This window comes from Struthio camelus, chromosome 21, assembly GCF_040807025.1.
Source record: "Struthio camelus isolate bStrCam1 chromosome 21, bStrCam1.hap1, whole genome shotgun sequence".
Taxonomy (NCBI): Eukaryota; Metazoa; Chordata; class Aves; order Struthioniformes; family Struthionidae; genus Struthio; species Struthio camelus.
The window spans coordinates 5,491,862-5,517,492 of NC_090962.1; the positions used below are offsets into that span (position 1 = coordinate 5,491,862).

General features: G+C 46.8%; 1 protein-coding gene across 4 annotated transcripts in view; it reads left to right on the forward strand.

Annotated features, from left to right (window-relative positions):
• The first annotated feature begins 5,643 nt into the window (after positions 1–5,643).
• SPSB1 (splA/ryanodine receptor domain and SOCS box containing 1) overlaps positions 5,644–25,631 on the forward strand; it is a 42,346-nt gene continuing 22,358 nt past the window's right edge. For 2 of the 4 annotated variants that reach the window (XM_068915869.1, XM_068915867.1), the window contains exon 1: positions 5,708–5,879. The gene's annotated coding sequence lies outside the window, so the exon portion shown is untranslated. Of the gene's footprint in view, positions 5,880–24,092; positions 24,285–25,631 lie in introns of those variants that run through there. The other 2 variants (XM_068915865.1, XM_068915866.1) reach the window with 2 other exon arrangements.

A 25,631-nucleotide genomic window follows, 5' to 3' on the forward strand; every position in this document is an offset into this window, starting at 1 on the left:
TTTCACTTCATTCAACAGTCTCACATATTTGCGTTGCAATGGATAAAGCGTCGTCTTGACTATGTTGAGAACTGAACGCACGAGAAGAGACCGACCAAAAAGGAAGACTATTTTTTTCTGCAAAGGGCCCCTTGGGGATACCTCTGTTTCCTCCACCATCCCACTCTCTTTTTCACTCCCTTTTCCACCACACTGAGCCATCTTCCAGCGGAAGGAGGGCCAGCAGGCTTGGCAGGATTTCTACCTCATGGGGTTGCTGTTTTAACAGTCCCTTTCTCTGTTCTGCAGCGCACTGGGTTACTTGGGCTTTGTTGCCGCACACTACAGACACTCATTGTTCCCTATCTGTCGCATTGTCTCCCTTAATTCCCACAGGCAGAGCCTGCGTGCGGCACGTACGTGCTTCCGGGCAGAGCATTAATCTCTCTCTCTCTCTCTCTCTCTTTCTCTCTGGGGCATAGAAAGCTGCATGTCTGCTGCCTGCCCATCCTTCTGTTGACCCCTAAAATGCAAAGCAATAGGATCCCCTTTTTTGATCCGGTCTGCCAGCCTGCTGCTGAAAGGGTAATATAATTCAAGCAGAAAGCACATCTACAAAGCCTGTACCAGCCTGAGAGTCTGCGCTTTTAAGAAGAATTTGGATGCTTAACTTCAGGCATTCAACAAGGACCCATTTTCCAGGAGGAGGGTGCTCAACCCCTTCCAGACACCCCCCAACCAGTCTAAGATACTGAATGCTGAGCACAAAAACGGAGGCATCCCAAGACCCCCTCCCTCCTTTTAATATTCTTAGCATAAATTCACAGGGATGAAAACCGGAAAAGTCTCTCCAGACCCCATCCCCAGTTAGTTCTCCAAACAGGCTGAGAGGGATTGCATTTGCAGACCATAAACACTGGCATTTGTCAGCCTCCCCCCTCTGCCGCTGTTTGCACTGTTGCTTGAAATGCAGAGGGAATTCAAAGCAGGCAAGCGAAGATTAGCAATTCATGCTTCTTAAGGAAGCAGGAGAGTCAAATATTAAGGAAATAAAGTGAGACAAGATTCTGCAGGAGCTGTGATCTCATCTGGCGAGAAGCCACCACAAAGCTGAAAAGTTCTGCTTCAGCACTTGCTGCATCTGGTTTCCTCCAGCTTCCCCGCTGCCATCATCCCCCCATTCCCCATCCCCGTCCCTTGCCATTTCACCCTTCTCCCCGTAAAGAAGGGGGATTTCTGTTAGAGCAGGAAACCCGTTCAAGCCTGGAACTAGTGTGCAAGAAAGTGCAAGACTGTGAGACAACCCTCAGACAAAGAAACTCACAGCTTGCGATGGCAAGGTGCCGCAAGTAGCCCAGCGAGAAATCATGCCCCTCGGGATCATCTGGCTCAAGATGCTGTATCTGATCTTTTTCTCACTAGCACTGCAGGGACAGGCGGCAACCTTGCTTGCTGGGAATAAGCCTAAAATGTAGGCTACCACATCTGACTCCTTTGTGTGAGGAGATGCGTTTCAGACAAAAGGCGTCTTGGTGAACCTTCTCCTCCTTTGCGTTTGTCCAGCAGGATTTGCGTGACATTAGCGCTAACAGGCTGTACTTCCGCACTGATTCAGCGGAGCGGACGCAGCAGGTGTGGGTAAGCTTCTAACTTCTATTTACAGGGTGGATCAGTGAAGGATCCTTGCAACCATATGGTAGTTGTAAACCTGCTGCGCTCCCGAACTTTAATGCAGGTGCCTCAGTGTGGACAAGAGATGAACCCAGGGAGCGTTAACTGTGTAAGAAAATACCCTGCTGCCCTGGTTACGTTCTCATGCATTTGTGTCCACAACTGGAGGTTACATACAGAGAAGATCGTAAGGAAATCTTGAGCAAGGCTGGAAGTGACGTGGTGACTTTTCATGGAAGAGGAACTGCAGTCTCACATGGAGTGGCAACTCAGTTGGTGTGCCCTTAATTTAACAGTCCTCTTGGGAAAAGGGCAGGAACTACTGCAACATTCCCTTTCCAGGGTAGTGCTGACTGTGGTGTCTGGGGGAGGCCGCACACTCCGACTGAGACGGGTTAGTGGCTATTACAGAGCCAGCCTGAGACCCAGGAAACCTGCATCCCATTCCCCAGGCTGGCAGAGGTCCCTTGCACGTGACCTCGGACACGCCATTTAATCTCTCAGTTTGAAAACAGTAATACTTCTTTACTTACAAGGGATGTAATGTGCTCTTGGCAAGATAAGTGAGTGCACAATGCACCACTTTTTGTTTCTGAAGGTATTTAAATAAGCTCCACACAGAGCACAGAGCCACACTGTAATCTCACAGCAATAAAAGCAGTTGTCAGAGGTCACTCAAAGTCAGTGGACAAAGCAGAATTGGTCCAGCTCTGCCCATGCCTTTCCATTCTTGGATGAGAACGGCCTACGTTTTAATAAGCTCACTCTAAAACATCTTAGGAGACCTTGCTTTTCATGCAACAATGAGACACTTTTGCCCTCTGAAGAACAATTGGGCACCTGAGATCATTAGTTGCTTTTTGATAGTTCAAACACAGAACTCATTATCTGGGAGGAAGGGGTGGAGTGAAATCCCTTTGTTACTTCTCCAGCTCATCTGATTCTGATCGCTTCCTGCAGGAGAAATGGATGACAGCTCATAGATCCGTCTTGACTTGTTGATCCTTTTAGTGCCGAGTACCCTGGCACGGGTTTAGCTGAACATGAATGCCTCCACTTCAGTTGCTACAAGAAGCTGGCCCAAAGTTTAGCTCCTGCAGGCCACCTTCTCTCCACCCAGAACGCAGTAAGGTTAGGTGAGCCAGCAGTCCAGGCTGAAGAAATCATGTCACACCTAATGCCTTTTCTCCCTGCTCTCTGCTTTTCCTGCTGCCTTGGCAGGGGCCTAACCTTTCGTACCTTGCTTTCACCCTTCAGGCCTCAAGAAATCGATATCTCCAGTTCTGGGAGGCAGCTAACATCGCTGTAGTGGAGTCAGCAGAGCAGCTGAATTCACAGGCAGATTAAAGCCTGCTGAGTTTCCTGCACAGTTCTCAGACCTCATTAACATCTTTCTTGGACTCAGTGATGACATGCCTCTGCTGCTGCAGAAGGTGCTCACGCTGTGCTGACCCTTTAATACACCCTGGGGAGCGAGCTGCGGCGAGACGGGCCAACGAGAACCTGCTTTCAAAGTCTCCATAAGCGAGAGCCTGGGATTCCCGCAGGATCCTGGCTCTGGCTATTGCTCTGTTATCCCTCCTGGGGCGCAGCAGATGTGCAGGGGAAGGTCTCAAAGCAAGAGGAAGTTTCCCCATCTGCATCTCTAGGCATCAAGAGCTACTGCCAGCCCACTAATCAACAGCTGCCTCCCCTCTGTCTTCCTAGATTACAAAGCCACGTTAGCCTTTGCCCCACTCCCACCGATGAGGTTCTCACGTTACAGCAGCCTCCCAACTTGGCAGTAATGAAACAAAGCCTTTAAAGTAGGTGCACTTTAATACGTGTAGTAGAGTGATTTACTGTAAATGAGAACATGGCCCCCAGAGCTCCTGTTCTGAGCAGTTCTGGAGTTTCCCAATACAACACTTCAGTTTGCCTTGCTCTCTGGCTAATGTTTGGGTGGTTCTTTCCTCCAAGATCTTTGGCCTGGGTATAAGAGGCACAAGTGACTCAGGAACAAGTGGAGATCAAATGGGAAAATTCTCCACGGGCAAGGATGGATTTGCACGCAAGCTGCCAGCGCGCTGTTAGAAAGCACTGGAGCTAGTTTGCAGAGCCAACATCCTTCCTCATCTCTCTCGGAGCAGTATTCACAGGGTTTCCAGGTGAGCATGAGCCCACTAGGTTTGGCCAGCTGTCCAAGAAATGGACAGGCAACCTATAGGAAAATCTTAAGGAAGGAGATTTTCACAATACACCTGGGGGACTATTTCACAGCGATTTCTGCTGAAATTAGTGGGAAAAATCTTGTTGACTTAAACAGGAACAGGATGAGGTCAAAGCAAAGTAGCTTTGAAAAAGCCACCCAAATAGATGTATCTGTTTAACATGAAATCTCTCCCATGTCTGTCTTCTGTGAAAGAAGACATTTGTGCAGTGCCTACAAACTCCCTGGTGTCTCTGGTCAGCTAGAGCAATAACTTTAATGTAATGTGCATGTTTTTCGAGTGAACCACAATGGCTGGCACAGAGCATCTATTCCCTAAGGATTTCAAAAGATGCTTAACAAATTAGTGCCTCAGTCCTGGAAAGGCACGAATGCACATGTGGGCAACTTCACATGCATGCATTGTCCCATGGAGTCCGAGAGGAGTATTTGCCTGCATTGGCTGAAGTCTTTTTGCAGGACTGTTTTGGTTGCATGGCCAGAAAGGGGTGAAGGAGAGGGGGGTATACAACAGTCAAGCCACCACACCTTGGCCTTTGCATTACAAAGGCCACGGGAAGTTGCAGCTTCCCCTTTGTTCTGATATTTCAGTGGGGTCAGCGCTGTGCTGATATATCACGCATGATATATCGCTCGATGTCCTGCTGTGACTGACCACCTCGCTGAAGAAGTAACCTAGCAGCGAGGAGCCTACGGCCCCTGGGCACCACACAGCCTGCAATTCCGTGTCAGCCCATCTGCAGACATGCGACTCCCTCCTTGCCAGCACAGGGTATCACTAAGTTGTGCATGAACGAACGGCCCACAAACCATGAGAAAAAGCCTGTTCAGCTCTTAGCAGAGGAGAATCATACCGCCTTCCACCAGCATCCCCAGAGCCCTGGCACGTGTATACGCGGGGGAATCGCCTTCCTCACTGCTTACCTCCCTCCCTCCCTCAGAGGAGCACAGCAAGGAGAGAAACGGCTGAGCACCCCGTCTAATTTAAAGGCAGGTGAGGAGAATGAACACACTTGCGCATTTATGGATGACTCTTGTTTGAGTTGAGGCCTTGTGGTGAAAAGGAACTTCAGCAGAGATGGAAACAAAGCGCTCTGGAATTTGGGACGTACAAATTAAGGCACACAAACGAGCCCAGCTCTTCTTTTCAAACATGTCCCAGGACCATTAATGATGAGAACTGGTCAAGGCCCAACGTTAATGTTTCATCTCAAAAAACAATAACTTTGGCGGCATGCAGGCGCATCGGTTCAATACTGACTCAGATGGCAGGCTGCCACCTCCTGAATCATTCATACCACTTCCTGCAGCTCCGAGGTGGTCCTTGGAGGTATCCCATGCAAAAAGGCTTGCTCAATTTATGACAATTACTAGTTTATAGCTCCAGGCAATATGGCTACAGAATCTTTTTTGCTTGGGAATACTGAAAATGAATCGTCTCAAAGAGACATCGCTGCGTCAGATTTGTCCCTAAATTCGCTTTTTTTTTTTTTGGGGGGGGGGGGGGAAGACTGAAACGATCAGAATCGTTTCCATGATTTATTTGCGTAAATAAATCAGTTCTAAAAAATAAAATAAAAAAACGCATGCTCCCTAGAGTGACCGCAACGCCAGCACTGCAACCCCGGGTCAACCTCTGAGCGGCTGAAAGCGAAATTCACCAGCAAGCGACGAAATCCCGGCCCGTGCCGCCCCGCACCGAAAAAACGAGCGCTGGGAGCGCCAAACCTGCGGCTATTTTTAGCGATTCTTGGAGTGAGAAGGGGCGGAGCGGGGCCGCAGCCGGGGGCGGAGCCGGGCCGGGCCGGCTGTTATTTGGGCCATGTGAGGGGCCGGGCCGCGTTGGCCGCGTCTGGCGCCGGGCGGAGCCGCCGCTCCAGCCTCCCCGCCGCGGCGGAGGCGCGGGTGGGTGGGTGGATGGGTGGGCGCAGACCGGCGCCGCCTTCGCTGCGCTCCGCACCTCTCCGCACCTCTCCGCGGCCCCGGACGCTGCCATGCTCCGGCCGGCAGCCTGGGAGCGGTAAGAGCCGCCGGGGCTGAGGTTGGGGTTGGGCTGGGCGCAGCGCTGCCGGGGCCGCGCCGCGGCGGGGCCACGCGTGAGCGCGGCGCTGGGGGTGGCGGGGGCGGCCGCGGAGCGCGCAGGCGGGGAGCGCGGAGCCCGGCGCGCTGGGGGAGCGGGGCGCCGCTCGCTCCCGCGTCTCGCTGGAGCGCACCTTGCAAGGCTGGAGGAGCACGGCCCTCTCTTCTCCTTTCGCGACGTGAACGTGGGCTAATGTGCGCTAGTTTATATAACCCCGTGTCTGAGGAGCCTAGACTCTGCTACCAGACGAGATTAATCTTGCCGTATCCTTGTGATGGAGTGTAACTTGCTTGCCTTATCTGCCTGAGCAATCAGTGTGGCTGGTGACGGAGAGTGGCTGCAGCTGACTAGAAAGCCTGAGCCATCACTCGGTGTAAGAGTAGGAAGTTTACGAAATGATTGCAAAGATGGCAGCTACTCCCTTAGAGAAATAAATCTCGTTTTTCTTATCTGACAGTGATGCAGGATGAGCGTATGATCTTCTGGTCTCGGAAGCCAGTCTTCCTTTCTTTCTCTCTCCTTCCCAAGCTGCTGTCTGCCTTTACCTCGCAGACCCTGGGGCAGGGGCGCTGTGAAGGCTTCGGTGGCACGTGCAGCTTCGTCTCGCTGGGGGCTGCATGCCACATTTCCAGGAGCAAACTGCCGAGTGTCCGATGATGGCAGCTTCTGAGTTGCGGCTGTAGGATGGGGTCAAAGCGGCTGTCCCGGCGTAGGGTGCGGAAAGCGGCTTCTGCAGCGCGTTGGGAGGGAAGTTGCAGGGAAGGTGATGGAGCCATGCGACTGTTTACAAAAGTGAATGGCAACGCTGAGAGCACTCAGCGGCTCGCGGAGGAGAGTCTGCCGTGTCCAACCAGCTGCTAGTGTGCCTGTCTCCTCCCTGCTCCCTCCGTCAGTATGCCTGGCCTCCGGCCCTGTCGTGGCTCTCAAAAGACTTGAGATGACGGATGTATGAAGTTGTAATTTGTTCTTCTCCCTGTGACCTTTTCTTCCCCCCCCCCCCCCTATTTTTTTCTGAGGGTAAGGGATGAACTTCTGCAGCAGCGTATTCCTCTGGGGGGCATTGTATTGTTGCAGAACATCAGCAGCAGGCTTTTACAGCCTCTCTTCCCCGCTTTAGAGGTTACTGAAGCGCACTATAATGTGATTGGGGTTTGTTTGTAAACTTATGTTAGATACTTCCGAGATGCGGTTTCATGTTCCAGGAACCAGCTAGCTGAGATGTGCTGTGTTTGTGTGGAGTCAGGTCATTGCAGCTAAATCCTGGAAATAGATGTGCTTTGCTTGTTGGTCTCCCCTTCTTTCCCTGTCCCCTTGCATTTCCTTTCTTAGTAGAAGTGAAAGCAGTATCTGTCTTGCAAGGGCTAGTTGAGAATTCATGAAGGCACCTGAGTTAAAAGCCTGTAGATAGTGAGCCAGTCAGGACACAGTTCAAACTGGCTAGCTCTTATATGCCAACACAAGCTGTGCTTACAGTTTTGGGCTGTAGCGTAGATGTACTGACTCAGTCTCGAGTCATTGAAGGCTTGTCAACACAAGGGGAGGGTGGATTAGCTGGTGTTGGCAGGGAGCATCAATGAGATGACCTCAGCTGGGTTGTGCAGCAGTACTCCGTTCGTAACAGCTTATCTTTGTGTCCCATAGAAGAAGGCTCATACTTGTATTAACTAGTAAAGTGATGGTAGCATTATATCATTGGAAAAAGAGCTTACTAGGCCTGCATGGGTTATATTAACAAACTTGGGCTGAGCATGAGTTTCCCTAACCTTGATGTTTCCAAAGGTTGAAATAGGCGGCTGATTGTGAAACTTGCAGCCCTGCTCCTTGTAGTTGTGGCGTGTGACATGACTTAGCAAATTAAGTTGCTGCTACAAGACAAGATAGATACCAGCTGCTTCCAGGCAAAACTGTGTAATGCCCACAGAGTAAAAGTGAGTAAGTGTCTGAGAACCAAGGTTACAAAACTGCGGTTGCTGGAGTCCTTTGCTAGTGGTCATCGTAGAAGGGGTTGATTTCAAGGTGTTGACTCACTTCCAGTTACTACACTACTCTGAGCAACACAAAAAAATCTTCTCTTGAATTACTCCTCCATGTGAGTAATTGCTACATCTGCCACTATTGCAATAAATAATTGCTGGGGGAGCATGGATGCAGTTGTCCTTGGCAGAGATGGGACATGTGCCACAGGAGATATCCAGACTTTAGAGTGCAAATGGGGCAACATAGCTTTCAAGTACTAGTTCCCAAGCACACAGAAACAAAAGCCACTATTAATTTTGTTTTCCCAAAGCACTGTTACCTTAAAAAAAAAAAAAAAGTGGGGAGGGGTTTCCATGGATTCACCCTTAACTCTGCCCACAAGGCCACAGAGTGTTGCAATGCATTGGGAGCTACTGGGCTAAAATAATTTGGCCCATTGGACTGATAACCAGGAAAATCTGTTCCAGCAGACCATACTTCTGGGTGAAGTGATGTCGAGCCTGAAGAAGGTGTCTAACAGTTCTGTCTTGCAAAGACCCAGCAGTCTTGTGAGGCAACTGAGTATGACAGGAGACTGAATGAAATACACCTTGTGCATGGAGGGATGCCTGCAAGGGGGAGTTACAGTCAGTTATTAAACTTAAATGTAATGTACAAGTGCTGACAATGGAGCAGGAAGTCTTCAGGCTCGCTTGGAGAGGAGAGAAAAAAAAAAAACCCAAAACAAAGCTTTGCTGAGCCTGGATAGGACCTGCAGCAATGAGATTTAAAACTTCAGCCTGTCCTAATGTTGTGATGAGCCAAAGAAAGGAGAACCTGTTTCTGGGGGAAAAAGCTAAAGGGGGGACTCTAGCAATTCAGTCAAAATCTATATTGCTGAGCAGAGATGAGATGGGGTTCAAAGCTTTCCCTGTCTATAATCATGATGCACTTCACTTCAAAATGATAGTGTGCCTTTCTACCTGAAAAAGGTATGGAAAGATTTTTACATGGTATTGGAGAAAAGTGTGTCACCTGTAGGCTCTTGTATATTCTTCCCTGTTAATGAAAACAGGAGATGAAACTGAGACCAGCTGAGGAATCTAGACTTGCTGCTGGTTAAAGGCATTTTTTGGTGCCTTGCAGCCTTCTTGAAGCATGCTTTTGGAAGCAATAAAAGTGCAAACAGGGCTTTATAAAGGTATCAGGAGCAGAGCAGAATGTTAGGGCCTTCATCGTCAACCTAAAAGATGCTTGCAATTCACTTTTTTTTTGCTGTGATTAGATGGCTGGCTGAACTCAGACTGCCTTACTGCAATTATGTTGATGAGGGAGGTAGTTAAATTTTGGGTAAGCAGAACAATATTGGTAAATAGATGCAGTTCCATTGCTTGTTTTGAGCAATTTTGTGCTACTCACTCTAGTATATCAAAGAGAAGTACAACTTTGAAATAAAGCTGTTCTAGACATGAAGAATTTGACCATTTATCTCTACAAGTATTAGATAAGCTGCGTCTGTGCTGGACTGCATCTGATGGATGAAGATGGGTTCCATCCAACAAATGTTGTTTCAGGTTTGATAAGTGGGCTCTGGGTGCTGTTGTCTTGGACCTTGGTGTTTCTTCCTATTAACTGTTACTCCTGTTAATCCTGTGATGCTGAAATTCAAGGCTTACTGACAGCCTGAAATGCACAGGAAGCATGTGGAGAGTTGGGGAGAGAACTGCGAGCTCCATGCAGCCCCTTACTGGATGGTGACCTTAGCTGCACCCTATGGCAATGCAGGCTCATGCACTCTAGTCTTTCTACTGCCTACATCTTGTTTGCTTGTATGAATTTCATATGACCCCTTGCTAATCGGGGACTATCAGCTGTCCATTGGCTGTGTTTATCCACTTTAAATGTATCTCTGCCTAGTTCTGCAAGTACAGCAATTGTGGAGAGATGCCATGTTGGTGATCTGGCTGTTGAGCTAGCTCAGAGTTAATGTAACACTTCTTATGAAAGTCTGTGACTAATGTTTCCTTTTTGCAGATGTCTGTGTTACTGCCTAGGAAAAATCCACATGGTTGTCTGGAATCTGCACTTGCTTGCAGGTCTCTGCATGTACTGAGCGAGGCTTCTGGAAATGGTGGAAACGCTTCTCCCCAGTCTAGCTACAGAGGAAGGCAAAACTCATAGCTGCTTGTGGTGATGAGTGTGCCTGAGGGACAGCCTTGTCTTACCCATTGTTTTGTAACTGGGAGGGGAGAAGTGTGAACTAAGTTGTCTGAAGAACGTGAGCATGCAACTGGAAATGAGGATGTTTGCCTTGCTGCATATCACTGGGAGAACTTCTAATGTTCTTGTACGTTTGCTTCTGCTTTTGCTTGCCTCATAGCTGAGAGGTCAAGAACAATTTATCTGCTCTGCTCCTTCCGCTAAAGAAGAGGCTGAAGCACTTAGCTGCTGCTTATGTGTCTTTGTGCAAACAGCTTCACGTAAGTGTCACGAAGGAAGTTTGAGAGCAAAAGGATAGATGTCAGTCTAGCTCTTCGCTCGTTCACTGACTCTGTGCAAGGGCAGGAGTTTGGAAAGCAGGCTATTCAAGGGTCATGGTCTTGTTCTTCATATAAAACACTGCAGCCCTTCCTCTGGCTCTGCTAGCAATGGGCTATGGGACCGGGCATGGATTTTTACTCTTTATATTACTAAATAGTTTTACTTTCTAAGGTACAAACCAAAGACCTATTGAAGCCTAACATCAGAGACTGTTTCCAAGATTGCTATTGCATCAGCATTATTTTCCAAGTCATTGGGTGTCTCCAAGGTATTGGCACTACACGCAGGGGTTTATTGGGCTTAGGTCCCTACAATTACTAGGGAAAGATATTGCAGAGATGTTAGAAATTACGGACTCTAGTCAACTGTTGGGATACTATAACATGCTGTCTGCAGTTTGCTTTCATTAGTCTGTGATGGTGAAGCTGTTCTGTTCCAATTGTATTCCATGATAAACTTGCAACTTTGCATAAACGCTGATACATGTGCTGCTGGTGTGGGTTACACTTTTGCTTGGCAATTCTTCTCTGGCTCAGTTACAGGAATTGACATTGGTGGCAGTGGAATCTTGCTCGTGTTCGGAGATTGTTAGCGCTTCTACACTCGGTCATTTATTCCAATTCCCTGTATGTCTTCCTAAGCAAGGCTTGACTTCCCTTGCAGTCCATCCAGCTGGAGGTTTCTTTTCCTTCTTGAAATATGAAGACTCCTTCACTTCAACCAAAGTGTCTCTTGCAGATGCTTCCTATTCTGATGGGTTTAAAAGCCAGCAACTTTCTGGCTAGTAATTTCTTAGCTAGCCACTAGAAAATCTGGCTCTGCTCCCTGAAACAGGGCTACAGCGTGATCTTGAAACAAACATGCTCATGAGCCTGAACTCTGGAAGCAGGCTGACAAAGTATGGTCGCAGGTGAGGCTTCAGAGCTGCCCATGTGGACACAATGTGTGACTATGAGTGTTTTTTATGCAGAGACTGTGATTTAAATATCAATTCTGGGTGTTAATGGCATAGGGAACAGCTTTCTTTTGTAGCTGTGGTCTGGCATAAGCTGTCATCCTTCTCAGTGTTTAACAGAAGGAAATAAAGCAGACTTTCCCTGTGAGATGGTCATGGTGTGAGCTGGATGCTGTATCAAGTTGCACTCACCACACATGGTAGAGGGAGACTGAGGGTACCAACAGAAGAGGTAGCTGACTTGTGAATCGCTTCCTGCTACTGCCGGGCTGAAATGGAGTAAAACTATGCCAGCCCACTGAACTGTGGGGTCCCTCTGCAGGTGCCTTGGATTTGGAGAGAGTACGGGGGACTGAACAGTTTCTTTGCAGGTTAACTGATCTATTTGAGCTCTGGGGATGGAGCTTGACCACTGCAATGACCAGATGCAAGTGCTGGCTAGTGGGATGGGTGCTTGCACTGTCTCGTGACTGCTGGGAACAGCTCTGTTTGTCACATGCTGCCGTGCCTGGGATGGGGCTTTAAGGTTCAGATCGTTCTATACCAGCTGGTGCTTGTATTCTGGCAGTATTGTGTGTGCCCCAGGGAGTGTGGTTTAGAGGGATGAGTGCAGGGCTGCAAGCTAGGAACAGCTGTAGGCTAATCCTTGCTATACCTCTAACATGATGTGTGGCCTTGCTTCAATCACTTAACGTTTTACTTCAGGGTTTCTTTAAAAGGGAGGAAAGTCAAGCTAATGCTTCTCTTATCTGATCACCTTTGGCAGGGACAGATGCTAATACAGGGTTTTATTTGATGAACTCTACACTGTGGCTGATGCAAACAGTATCACTGTTTGGATTGGAGTAGGAAAGACTTGCACGGATTAACAGTCTGATGGGGGGAGGGAGGGGGGGAATATCTTTCCTGTCTATACTGTGGAAGTGCTGCAGCTGGGAGCTGGGACTCGGCATGCTGTAGGACTCCCGGAGTTGAATCTGTGTATGACAGACCTTGCCGTTCTCGGTTCTGGCTCATTACAAATCGAGAACAGGAAGGTTTTCTTCTGAGATGTGCCTAAGCAAAATTTAACTTCAGCTGCACAGATGCCTAGATGAATATCCCTTTCTGATCTTAAGGCAGGAGCAGTCACCTACCCTTGCCTTATCTTTTTCCCCTTAACCCTAGAGTCTTGTTCACCGATGCTTTTCTTGTCTCCTTATGGCTTAGCTTTTGCTCTGCTAGAAAATGTGAAGACCAACTGCAGCAGCCCTGGTACTGTGTAACAGTAAGGCTCTTAACCTGCAAAACTTCCCCTGGGAGGAGAAAGATTTTACGTTTTTCTTTTTAAGAAAACATGCAAACATCTGCTGGATTTCAAAGTGAGAGCAGCAACTTCTGACTTGAGAGCTTTGGGGCAGAAGGTGGTAGTGTCTGAATATGGAGTTACCAAACATGGCTTCTTTTTAGACTGGGAGGGGAATTTGATGAAACTTGTAAGTTGGAGCAGCTGTGTAGATGTTAGTCTCAAACTGCTTTCTTTGGATAGCTGGTATGTTATCATGTCAGGAATCTGTCCTGAGGAGATCCCGGATGGGGCCTTGACACCATAAATGTACAAAGGCACTCAGTTGCACAAAAACTGCAGAAACAACTTAGTTCTAAAGAACGTGAGCCACAGATGGTAAACAGCCAAGAAAAGCAAGCAAGGGCTAAGGCCAAACCATTCCCTACATGAGAAGGCTGCGCTGGTCTCATGTTTAGAAAATTTTAGTTTAAACTTTTGCAAACTTCACTGTGGATAACTTCTTGTTTGAATGGCCTTTTGGAAGTTGAATTCTACATTATTAAGTAGAGATGTGAAAAATGCCTGGATACCAACTATAGTGTCTAGAGATTTGAAAGAGGTCCTGGCATTTGCAAAAGTGCAGTTGTTACCTAGATACCCTAATTCAGTGTCATATGGTCCTTCTGGATCCCATGGTTCTGTGGTGGCATAACCTAGTGAGCAGTGCTGCAGGCAAGGAAGCATCTCTTTGTTGGAGGAAGTTGCTTTTTTGGTTGGCCAAAGCTGTAGGGGTGTGGAGTCTGTGGGTCAGACAAAAATCAGCCCCCCCTTAAGAAAGAGGGGAGAATTTCAGAGTTGGCTGTGGCACAGCTAGCTCTGCTTTTGAATCTAGTTGACCTCTTAGATGAGGTGTGGGGTATGTTGAGGAGGCTGGCATCTGGAATTGCAGGGCTAGTATTGGAGGCATGCTTACTGGGTTTGGGAGTGGCTAGAAGGGAGGCTGGGGAAGGAGCTGTGGATGTTCACGCATGCTAGTATTGGGGCTCATAACTGATGATCCTTCTGAGATGGTTACCTTCTGCATGAAGCTGCAGAAGTTAGGGTTTATGTGCTGGTATCTTCCTCCCTTCCTGGATAGGGCTGTAACTTAGTATTTGGGGATTTTGATCTTGATATGACTTAGGCTTGAATAAGGCCGAATGGATAATGTACACAGGAAGCCATTGTTGCTTCTCTGCTCTTGTACTTGGAATCCACTATTTGATCATCTTTTCCAAGTGACTCTTAATTCTGAGCTGTGGTTTACTCTAATACAGAAGAGGTGAATAATGTCAAGAATGACTTGTCATGGCCTGTGAATAAAATGAGATACTCCCTTGTGGAGCAGCCAAGGGCTAAGCTGAACTGGAAGAATTAGTACTGACATGTTTGTTCCTCGGAACCCCTGAACAGCTGTAGGAGAAACCTGTTGGCACTGCTTTGGGTCAGAAGAGGCTTGAGGCATGTATGAATCCAGAAGGCACCTGGCTTGTCAAAGTGGCCCACTCCTGTGGGCAGGGGATGTAGCTGCTTGAGCTTTCTGTTCTGGGATTACATGATAGGCAAGAGCTGCTGCAGATTGTATGTGTGCTGTGTCATTACCCTACAGTTTGCTGCCACTGCTCTGCTTATGGCTTGAGTGCTTGGCTTCCTTGCCTGATGTCCCATGCAGTTTCACTGCTAATGTTTTGGGGCTTTCCATATGGTGTGCTGTGTACTTCCAGCTGGGACAAAATGGAGCTGGCAAAGGGGGGTTAATCAACTTAATGAGCGTGTTTCCTCTTTTGTGAGGCAGGACACTGCTTTCCTCCCTCCTCACACGGCTTTTCAGAGTGCCGTGTTTTCCTCTTGCAACAAGGAGCAGATAGGCAGCTGTAAGTGCTTTCAGCCTTGTAGCCTTGGCCCTGGTATTGATTCAAGCACATGCATCTCCCACATTTTGCTGCATAGCGTAGTTACAGCCGAAGAGGAAGAGGGAGGAGGACTGCACACATGGGACTGATTCTGGCAGGATATTGCTGCAGGGTTGGGTATGTGGCACGCTCTTGCTAGTGTTCAGTTGATGCTTGCATTTAGAGAAGTTAAAAAGGGGCAGTTCATCTGTTGTCAAGTGGCTGTGAGCTTGGGCACCTGGTAATGGTGAAGAGCCAGGGAATGAAGGCAAACCAGCATGGTGACATGCTACTGGTTTTCCAAATTGTGGGGTTGACCTGCTCTATGTTGGGATGGAGAGGAAAAGAAAGGTTGAAGTGTGTATCTCTTTAGATATGGGCCCATTTCAGTGGTTGAAGTTCATCCTGGAATTTTTTGGGTATTGTGATTCTCTCTTGGTATCTGCCTTAAGGCTTACAGACTTGGAGATGATGTACTCAGGGACTGACAAGCTACTAAATGGTCTAACTTTCTTAACAGTGTTTGCAAGAAGCAAATATTCAAACAACTGTTTGAGTTCTCCTGCAAGATTTGCCCACTAAGCTCAACCCAGCCGACTCTCCTGTCTTACTGAAGTACCAGCTTTCCTGATGCACTGCTCATCCTCTGGGTGTGATGCATGCTGAGTAACTAAGATGTTGCCATCTAGTGAGGTTGTTGGAGGGGCAGGTCATGTTTGCATGCAGGCCCACATCTTCACTTTTTGGCATGGATTATGTCAAAATCTGAGGCCTGATATCTGAGTAGCCAGGACCGTTGCCGAGTGTGTAGACCTCGAGCTGGATTTGCAAGAGATTTTGTGTGTCAGCACCAAGTGGGAGGGGACACCTGCCCAGAGCTGGCTTGGAACAAGCAAAAACCCACATGTGCAGGCAGTCTGTCATTGTGCAACTACATTCTTTCTTGCTCCATAGCCAGAGAGGTAGTATACTGTTTTGGTAGGGGAAACTTGCCAACTATGCTATGTCTCTCTTGGATGGCAGACATTCCAGATGTTTACCTACAAGGAGTTCTGGTGAATACGCTTCTTCAGTGAGTTTAGTCTCTTAAGAAGAATTTTTGCTGCTAGGTGTACTTGCATACCCACCTGGAAAGGGATTTTCATAAGGACTTTTTGGGGAAAACATGGACAGCCTGAAGGAGTTGGGCTCTGACTCATGAGATGCCTTCAGTCTTTGTCCCTTGAGGCAGGGATGCTATGGTAAGTGTGCCCTGCCATTCCTTTCCTGGCCAATTGCTCTGAATGGGACAGCTTGCTGCTGTGAATGTGACTTTTACAGCAGCACATTTCCAGCAGAGGGTAAATGGAATTTCCATTGACTGCATTTTGCTTGTGGAACATGTGTGGCGTCCCTTGACTAAACTTAGTAGGCAGAAACAGGTTTTGGCTTTGTGCCAGAAGGATGGTGTGGCTTCTGGTGTGCATCAAGGAGCAGTCAAGAGCAGGATATATGGCTCATCTTCAGCTGGGCTGTGTTTTAAAGGATAAGTGCAGCAACACTTTCCTCCTGTAAAATGGAGAAGAATGACTGTTAATGGTTTCACTGCTTCTGGGAAGAAATGGGAACTGAATGGTTTCTTGAAGTCTTATGTGGGAAGACTTCCTGATGCAGGTGAGACCTTAGTCGGCACTGAGGAGCAGTGTGTGCAGTAGACCATGTACCGAGACTGATGGCAAATCCCTCTCTATTTGAGATAGGAGAGTTGCTTTCAAGCTCTTGGCCATTAAGGTGAATGGGAAGGATAAAGTAACACACTACTGCATGTTCAGAGCCACGTGCTCTGATCTTATTGGGATTAGAATCTCTTTAAACCTTCAAAAAAACATCCCGCCCAATCCCTAAGACTGGCCTTGAGAGAACACTTGGCCTCCTGGGACCTCCATTTCAAGATGCACAACAGTACACAGAAAGCTTCTTGGTGACTCTTACTGCTGGGATGACTTTTGAGGTAATACAGTATTCCATATATTGTTAAGTCTTATTTGGGGATGTTTAAGCCACCCACAAAACAAGCTGGTGCTTGAAACCCTGTCCAACCCAGGGCTGTGGTGCTGAATAGGCATCAAATGGAAGTCCTCTCCTTAGCTTTGAGTGGACAAAGCAAATGGCCCAGCAGGTGGCAGGCTGGCAGCAGGGAAAGATGGTTTTTTGCAGGTTATGAATGTAACCCTTTTTTCCTGCAAGTCTGATGGAAAAACTGGGCAATCCAATTAATACATGCCTAGATGTATTTATCCAGGATGAACATCATCGTAGCCAGCTCTTTCAAATCCTAGTATGGTAGGACCAAAGTGTTGGGATGACCTACAGGGGACAGGGATAGAGTAGCTTCAGTTTAGACCTGTGTTTCTGGAGTAGAAGCATGGTGGATGTAGGAGTGGGGCGTGCTGTCTTGCAGATAGTGAGCTGAAAAATTGGAAATGCGCAGTTGTCATGAAACTGTTGCCAAATTGAAAACAGTATGTCAGCCATGGAACCAGGAGAAGTGGCTGCCTTTTTACTGTTGATGGTCACCTCTCAAACTTTTTGAGTGATCCAAATCTTTCTAATACTTCAGTTGGCAGTATATCATTGTACTGATGATGCACGTCTCATCCTTGCCCTTCCTTAAGCGTCCTTAAATGGCTGATTTATGTAGTGCTGGGTTTGTGTTGTGGCAGGTTATTCTTAATCCTCTTCTTGACTCTGAAAAGCAGAGCTCTAGATGCAGCCTTGGCTTTTGGCTTTCAGAGCTTTAAGTTTTGGAGAAGTTATTGGTTTAGGACAACTTAAGTCCTGAACACCAGCTATCAACTTAAGTCCTGAACACCAGCTATCAACTTAAGTCCTGAACACCAGCTATAGCTGTGCTGGAAGAATCTTTATCTACTAATGACATAACATTTCAGTAGTAGTGGAATCCACCTAATGTCAGACAACCTGACTCTTTGAGAGTACCTCAATCTTCAGACTAGTAGTTGATAAATTTGTCAGTTTGCAGGCGTCCATATCAGGATTTCTGCTGAAAGCCAAGCTGCTGTTCCAGGTGTTCTGGCCATGAAATCCTGTGATTGTACAGGCCTGATACTGTGGTTTATGGTTAATCTACAACTGGTTACACGGGCATTGTTAAGTGATTGTAGTATCTCATGAGTATAGGAAACAATATATAATGCAATGAGTTGACTGTAGAAATAAAACTGCAAGGTAAGTTTTTTGTCTGCTGTAAGGTTTTTGAGGGAAGAAAATCCTGTTGGATGTGGTGGTTTTATTTGCTACCCTAGGCACGAGATATCCTAGACAGCATGAGTCTGTACTACGCTTAGGAAGTTGTGGTGCACTGAAGGGTGGGTGGCAGTGGCCTTCTCATTCTTTGCAGATTGGTGCTTGTACATAGCAAAACTCAGCAAAGCTGTGTGAGCCATCCAGCCCCTTCAAAAGGAGAAGGAAGGCTTTAGTGGCTGCTAAAAAACAGGTGAATGTGCTTTGAGTGGCTGAGGCTGGCCAGCATTAGAGAAGACAGGACCTTAGCTCTTGAAAGGATCTAGCAGCTAACATAACTGTGGTATGTCTTTGGAACTCTTGATCATTAAATCCTGGAAATGCAAGGCAGCTTATGTTTTCTGCTTGTTCCTGAGTATATTAAGGAGTGAATCTTAACAGATTTCTCTTGATTGTTTCCATAAGGTTTCTTCCTTTCTCTCTACATTTTAAGTTTTTTTTGATGTGCTTCAAACTTGGTTTGCTGTTTGGAAACTTTCCATTGATGTCATGGGAGCTTTCTGTGGCCCACATGAAATAGCTTGGTTCACCAGGAATTAAGTGACTGTACAAATGTTTATATTAAACACTTATTTAGAAGGCACGTTGATTTATGAGGACCTATGATGACTATGGTATGTTGGGAGGATAGGTTGACTGGGCGGGCTTTTGTCTTGCCTTTGAACTGCAAAAGTACTGGCAGCTGTTTAATGCCCAGATAAGACAACTCAAGCTTGCTTACATCTAATGAACTTGCCCCATCACTGACTCTTGCTCTGTTTCTTATCTCTCACATTGGAGACACTTTTGAATGGGTAACCTTAATGGAAAGGACTCAGACAGTCTGAATGTCTGGAATAGTCAAAGCAGAAAGCAGCCAGCTTAATTACAGGTACTGGAATTCTTCTCTTTCAGAGAGGAAACCCACAGTTTAGTCTGCTAAGAAGCCCAAGGGAGGGGGAAGGAAGAGATGATGAACATGTGTTCTTCAAACTCTGCTTACTCATGCCTTTGTGGTGGTCAGGAAGGTAAGGTCTTGAAAGGGAGAAGCAGAAGGAATAAATACCTTATTAGCATCCCCCCAAAACAGCCCAAAAGACTTTTGGATTTTGAGGAGTGGCCATCTTTCCTTTCCTGGGAGAGATTTTGCTGGTTCCCTTTGTTTTTTAAAGGAAAAGCTACTTGGGGCTTGGGGGAACTTTCCTTACGAACATCATGTGCTAGTAGCTACCACCTTTGCAGTAGACTCTTGGCAGATCAGTCAGTTTTGTAGGAGTTACTGAAGTTCTGCACTGGATTTCTTTGCCACCTGTGGCTGTGTGCAGCCCCTGTGAAATGAGCAAGCAAGTCCAGCTGCACTTCCGAGTTATGGGGCACGGGGAAGTCTTGCGCTAGACCCCCAAATCATGTTCAGTTACCTCACTTTGGAGAGGGCAAAAAACCTTTGAGAATTTAACACTTGAACCTAAATTGCAGAAAGGGCAGGGCTCTAGGTATGGTTCTTGATAACAAACTCTGCAGAATCTTTTCAGGCAAAGAACATATTTCAATGGTTTTCCTTGTGCTCTCTTTCCAAAAGTTACAATATTGGACTGCAGTCAGACTGAACTCCCTAGAAAGCTGAGTGTCTCTAGCTACCTTAAACTGAGGTATCTCTGGGATGTTCTTCTGCCTTTAAAAAGGGGTAGTTGCCTCCTACCAGGAAGGAGATTCCATTCCCTTTACCCTAGAAGGATACCTTGTAGTATCCTTCCTCAAACTGATGTTGGAGAAGTTGTCGTGGCTTCTTCGAACTGCAGCCTTTCCATGTTCCAGCATCACCCCGTTGATGTAGCTGCTGTTGAGGCTGAGCTGGGATGGAGGTGGATCCATCTGGAAGTGGATGCTTTGAGGAAAAACTTATTGCAGATGGGGCCAAAGATGGACTGCTTCATACAAGGATAAATCTAGCGAGTCTGGATGACTACACTGTCTAAAGTGGCCCAGAGTAAAAATTTCTGTATGTGCGTTCACATGCAGTCTGAAAAAGTGACGCTGAAAGCTGTTGATTGTCAAAAAGCCTGTACAAATATCGCCTCTTCAGCACTGGATACTCTGTCTGGTTCGGAGCATGACTGTCGCTTGATCAGTTGCTGCAGTTGCATGTGGCGAGGCAGTCGATGTGGACTGTATTACCTCATAGTCCCTTTTTTGCCATGGAGTGGTACTACCATTATGTAAGCTAGTAATGTTGGAACAGATCACACAAGTTTGCTTCATCACCCTAAATGATCTAGGTGCAGCTTAATGTTGGCATACAGGAGGTGATGAGGAAACAGCTTAAAAGATTGCTTAATGTCCAGAGCCTAATCTAGTCAAGCTGTTGCACAGGAATGCGCTTCTGAGTGTGGCCCAGTAAAAACTAAGGGGCAAATTCCACCCCCGGCCTCTTGAACGAGTCGCTCTGGGTACTAAGCAGTAGCAACGCAACTGAACGCTCTTGTAGGTGCACGTCTTGCTCATGGTTTGGGGTGAAAACTGTTACAATTTTGTATTACCACAACTCGGTTATTTCCAGTAAAAAGTTGTCCGGGAGTATCTGGCCATCCTACAGTACAGATGCCCTCTGAAGGCAGCGTCTGATTTGTGCAGCTGTAGTTTGTCACGTGCTTTCGCTCACTTCATTTTGGCTCTGCTCTGTTCTCAAATCCGCTTTGTCTAGTTGCATTTGTATAGGGATAAAAACTTCGGGCAGCCAGACTAGAAGGGCTTAAATACCTTTCTAAAAGGTATTTAAGGAAGCACAGAAGAACTTTGAACACCTGAGTTACCTGGGGTTTTGTGCTGTGGCAGGTTATGCTGATCTTCTTGACTCAGTCAAGCCTTTTGCAGCGTAGAGTAGGGCACCCAAAAGCTTCAGCTAAAACGGTCACAGCAACTTCCTTAGGAACCTTTCAGGTAGTGGTGAAAGCAAAATACTGCATAATGTTGAGACTGTGTGCCCAGCTGTAGCTTTCATTGAGATGTATAGTGTCTCTCTTCCTAATTATGGTATGTCCCAGGTCAATTATATTTAAATATAGAGTCCAACCATGTCATTAAACTCTTTTTGGCTAATGAAAAGGCAGAAATCTAGTGAGGCATCATCCCAGAATGCTCTGCTTTGGGGAGTTGCTGTGTATGTTCCAGTAAAGCTGGCAGTGTGAGCTGTCTCTTGTGTAATCTGTCTGCCAGAAATATCCTCTTAGTTCAGCACTTCATTGCAAGCTGCTGTGCGGTGGCTTGTTGCTTGTGTGTATTCCTGGATGTGGAGGGGTTACCTTGCTAAGCATGTTGGTGTGGTTTGCTAAATGTTGACAAATGGCTCGGCGCTTCTGTTGCATATCTGGCTTTCTTGAGGTTTTTTGCTCACGTAACCCATGTTTGAGAGTTGCATAGCTTTTGGCAGCTGCCTCAGAAAAAGGAGGTGAACACATCTTTCTAGAGACTGGCAAGGGGTTGGGTCCGGCTGAGCGCATTATGTTGGCTTCTCTTTGCTTGATAGTTTCAAGCAGCTTAAAGGTTAGAATAGCTTTACATGTTAGCTGTCAAGCTAATCAAAGGAAGAATAGGAATCCATGCTTCCGTTACAGGAATCCTGAGTTGAAGTCAAAATAGCAGAAATAAATGTATGTGCACAGTGAGTCGACCTGTTCAGGTAGCAAGTGCATGCCCATAGTATTTGCATTTTGGCAAGTTTTGTATTGAGCGCACACTTCATAGCTAGTGTTCAAGTAAGCTGTTTATACCTTGTACATCTGTTCTAGCTATCTGGTCCCCTCTAGATGCATGCTCCGCGCTTTACTAGGTGAACCTTTTTTTGCTACTAAGAAGAGGGGGGGAGGGAAGTGGCAGGAAACGGACTTCTGCTCCACCCAAAACCTCCTATGACAGGTTAAGGTAGCCCAGACTAAAACTAGTGTATCTGAGTCTGATAATAAAGACACCTGGAGGGACTTGCCTCAAAAACAGTGAGGGGAAGACAAGAGCAAGAGGCTTATATCCCTCTCCCTGCTTGGATCATAGGAGTGCATTGCAGACCACAAGTGCTTGGTTTGTTTTCAGTGGAAGCTCATTGTACACCCCAGCATGGCTGCTTTTGGTCATGTTTAGCTTCCTGTAAAGGAGCTGCCATCCCTTGCCCTACTGTGGATAGTGCTAGTAAATCCAGTTAGAGCTTATGAAGACGCAGAATAGAGTTGCCCTATCCTGGATGCACTCTTATGACAGACTTCAGTGCCTCTGTGTTCCTGTTACAGGACTGGACCTGAGCACAACGTCTAAATGTCTGTATTATATAACCAATGCATGATGATCCTGACTTGACTCTCTGCAAAGAACAGACCGTTCTAGGCAGGCAAGAAATGCCAATGCTTTTTTTCCCCTCTGGCTGGGTTGCAAACCATCTATGCCAAAACATTCTGGAGGCGTTCTGCCACGGTGTGACTCCGCTTCCTTTTTGCTGAGGGAGATTCTTAGGAAACTGCTTTCCCACTGGAGGCTTGGAGGGGAAGAGGGGACCGAAAGCTGCAAGGAGGTGTGGGGGGGGGGATATTGTGAGGAGGCCAAGGTGCTTGATTAAACTGAGATGGCAAGTTTGGATCTGTCTGGACTCTTCACCTTGCCTGGCTGTTGCAGCAGTTGGAGAAGAATTGCATCTTCCGGCTATGTTGTTGGATTTGGGAAGGGTTTTTCCACAGCTTTTATTATGTTTTAGGAGTTGTTGTTGTTTCCAGATCAAACTTGAATAGAAAACATAAGGCTTCTGCCAGCTTTCTGTCACAGACACCTTTTATCTTGCATTCATCTCTTAGAAGCAGATGCTGCTTTCATTTCTTCTGCTTTTTTTTTTGTTACAAGACTAAAATTAACAGCCCTTTGATGCAAGGGGAGAAATTGTATTTCAAAGTGAAGTACCTAGTTAACTTCAATAATAAAAACTGCTGTTTTTATCTTGAAGGTAATTCTGCATTCCTTCTTGGAAATAAATCTGAGGGCTGGAAGATCCTGAACCCTGTTTGCTCTCGGTTAATATGTGGAGCCTCCTTGCTTGGGAGCATGAATGACTGTTCTGTCTGGGTGGCAGGCATAGCTGAAGCTGGGCTCTTAAAGATGAGGCTGTGGGTAGGGAAGAAGAGGCAGAGGCTGACATGATGCAGAGTGTTCCTGCAGCTCGTTTCCTTCCCAGCTGATTATGGACTGCAGCACACAGCTCATGCTGTCATGAGGGTCCACCATGTAACTCAAGGTGGAGCACAGCAGGGGGAAGGAGCCAAGAAGAACATAAGCCATCAGACGCTTCACTGTGGTAGTGAAGCAATGCGTAGCCTCTAGCCAGACAGCGCTCTCCTTCCCTGTCCACCCTCCCCTCCCTAGCCTTCCTGCCTTCAAAGACTTGCGCTGAGCATGAGGTCTGTATGAACACCCAGCTTCTGGCTTTCATCTTTTCCACTTAAAAAGACGTGCTCTGTTCCTGTAAGGTGGAGCCCTTCCTAAGGGGTGATGTGGCTAAGCTGCGTGCGCTGGGAGGATTGTTTCCAAGGGCGATGCTGAACCGTGCCTGCCCTCATAGGGAAGGCTGCTGATGGCTGAGTCTGAGCCACAGCACTGCTCAGTAGCAGGTGACTTTGGGGAATGGAGGAGAATTCCTAGACTTAAGCCGTGACCAGCCTGGCTAGACATCAGGAGACGGAAGGAAAAAGATGTTGCTGCCATCTTTGTGTTACAAGAACACACTAATATGTTATCTAATGCAGCACAGGCACATCTGTTGCAGAGTTCAAGATGCCACTCGAGAGAAGGGGCCGGGGAAATCCTTCCTAGTGAAGGAAAAGGGCAGAAGCCAGACACTCTTGGAGGTGAATTGCAGAAGGTATTTGAAAGTGACAATGCTCTTCCAGCTCTGCCTGATCCTACTGAAACTGCCAGTCATTGAGGGAGGCCTGGAAGGCTTTTTGCACGTAGGTAGGTGCTGGAGGAACTGAAGAGTCCGATCTCAAGTTAAACAGTCTAAGCTTGACTGAAATAACCTGTGGTAATTGTGTGAGGAACTCTTGCTGTGGATGCACGTGCAGGGGTGTGACTTCTGAAAACATCCTTTTGCCAAGTGAACAGAGCAGTTTTCTAAACGGTCTATGGGAAAATAATCACTTCCTTAGTGACTCAACTGTCTCCTCTTGTGAGGCTTGTGTCTTCAGTAGTGACACCCTCAGTCTCCACAGACCTCAGGACAGGAAAGACTTGAATTTATAGCTTAAGTAAGCTTTGGAAGATCTGTCAGGCCTTTATGCATCAGGAGGTAACTTCATTCTTGCTTGTCAACACTTAACAAGGTCAGGGTGAAGAGATTTTTGGCAAACATTATAGAAGAGCGTTGGGTTTTTCCATGTGGCAAGGTAAGACAAAGACCTAAAAGTTTTAATTTCTGCTTAAATTGCTTTAAGTAACTTAGTCTTCAGTAAAAAGGCACTAACAGCAAGTACAAGATGTTGAACTATGTTCACTTCTTTGGGCTTTATTTGACCTGAGGAATAGCACTAAGTTCAACCTGATACTGGCTGATAAGAAACTAGAAGGATTTGATCAGAGAGTAGCGTGTATAATCCTAAATATATGGAAAAGCTTTGCTGCTAAGAGGACAGTGAAGCATTGGGACGGGTTGCCCAGAGGTTGTACTGTCTATCCTTGAAGACTTTCAAGAGTAAACAGGATAAAGCCCTGAGTAACCTGGTCTGAGCCTGCTGTGAGGAAGAGATTGCACTAGGGAATTCCTGAGGTCCCTTCCAGCCTGAGTTGTTCTGTCATTCTATGAAATAAGCTTGTGTCTAGGCATATTGCTGCAATATGGTCAGAACAGAGCTAACTTCTAGAAGTGGGTAGGCTGTTAGACAACAAATAGACAACAAGGGCTCACCTCCTGCAGAGCCAGACTGTAGTCTAGGGTTTTTGATTGCTTATTTCACAGAAGGAAGTTTGTCTAAGAACCTCTTGTAACCAATTCCTGTCCTACAAATACACCCTGAAGCACTGAGCAGATGAGTTACTTGAAACAAGTCTCAGCATCACCACTAAAACTTCTATTGTTTAGATAAAAAATTGCATTAAGAGGAGATTTGTCCAGTCTAGTCTCTTTTCAATGTCAAAGGTGAGCTAAAAAACAGCTTGATCTCACAACTGTTCCCAATCCTGCGGTGTTACTGAACACTTAGTGGCAAGTCCTTTTGCTTTGACAATGGCATCTTCCCTTCGGAGCAGGCTGTCCTTGGTTGGAAGGATACCAGTGTTTCTAGGTTCTCAAAGCGGCCACACAAGCTTGCTTTATCTTCTGCCTCTGAGCCCATCCTTCCATAATATCAGGAGGTGTGCTGTAGTCGCCATATTTGTAGTCACCAGTTTATTTTTTTCATAGCAAGTAGCAGTACTCGGCACAATGCTATGTCTTTGACTCTTCTGAAAACTTAATGCAGTGCTGTGGGCTGGGCAATGCAGGGCCTCTCACTAGCTGTTTGTTCTCCCTGGGATGCTGAAAGAATGTGGCAGACAGGCAAAATTGAGGGATCCTTTCCCTGGGAGCAGCAGAAGGTTGTCTGCTCTCCACTGATAAGTTTTAGGAGCTGACTATCCAGTTTCCCTCTGCTTTCTGAATTCACAGGCCCTGAATTGAGTCCTTTAAAAGGTATTTGGGGAGGTCATAGAATGAATTTCCCTGTGTCTCATGTTTTGATTATCACTGTTTCTGTTCA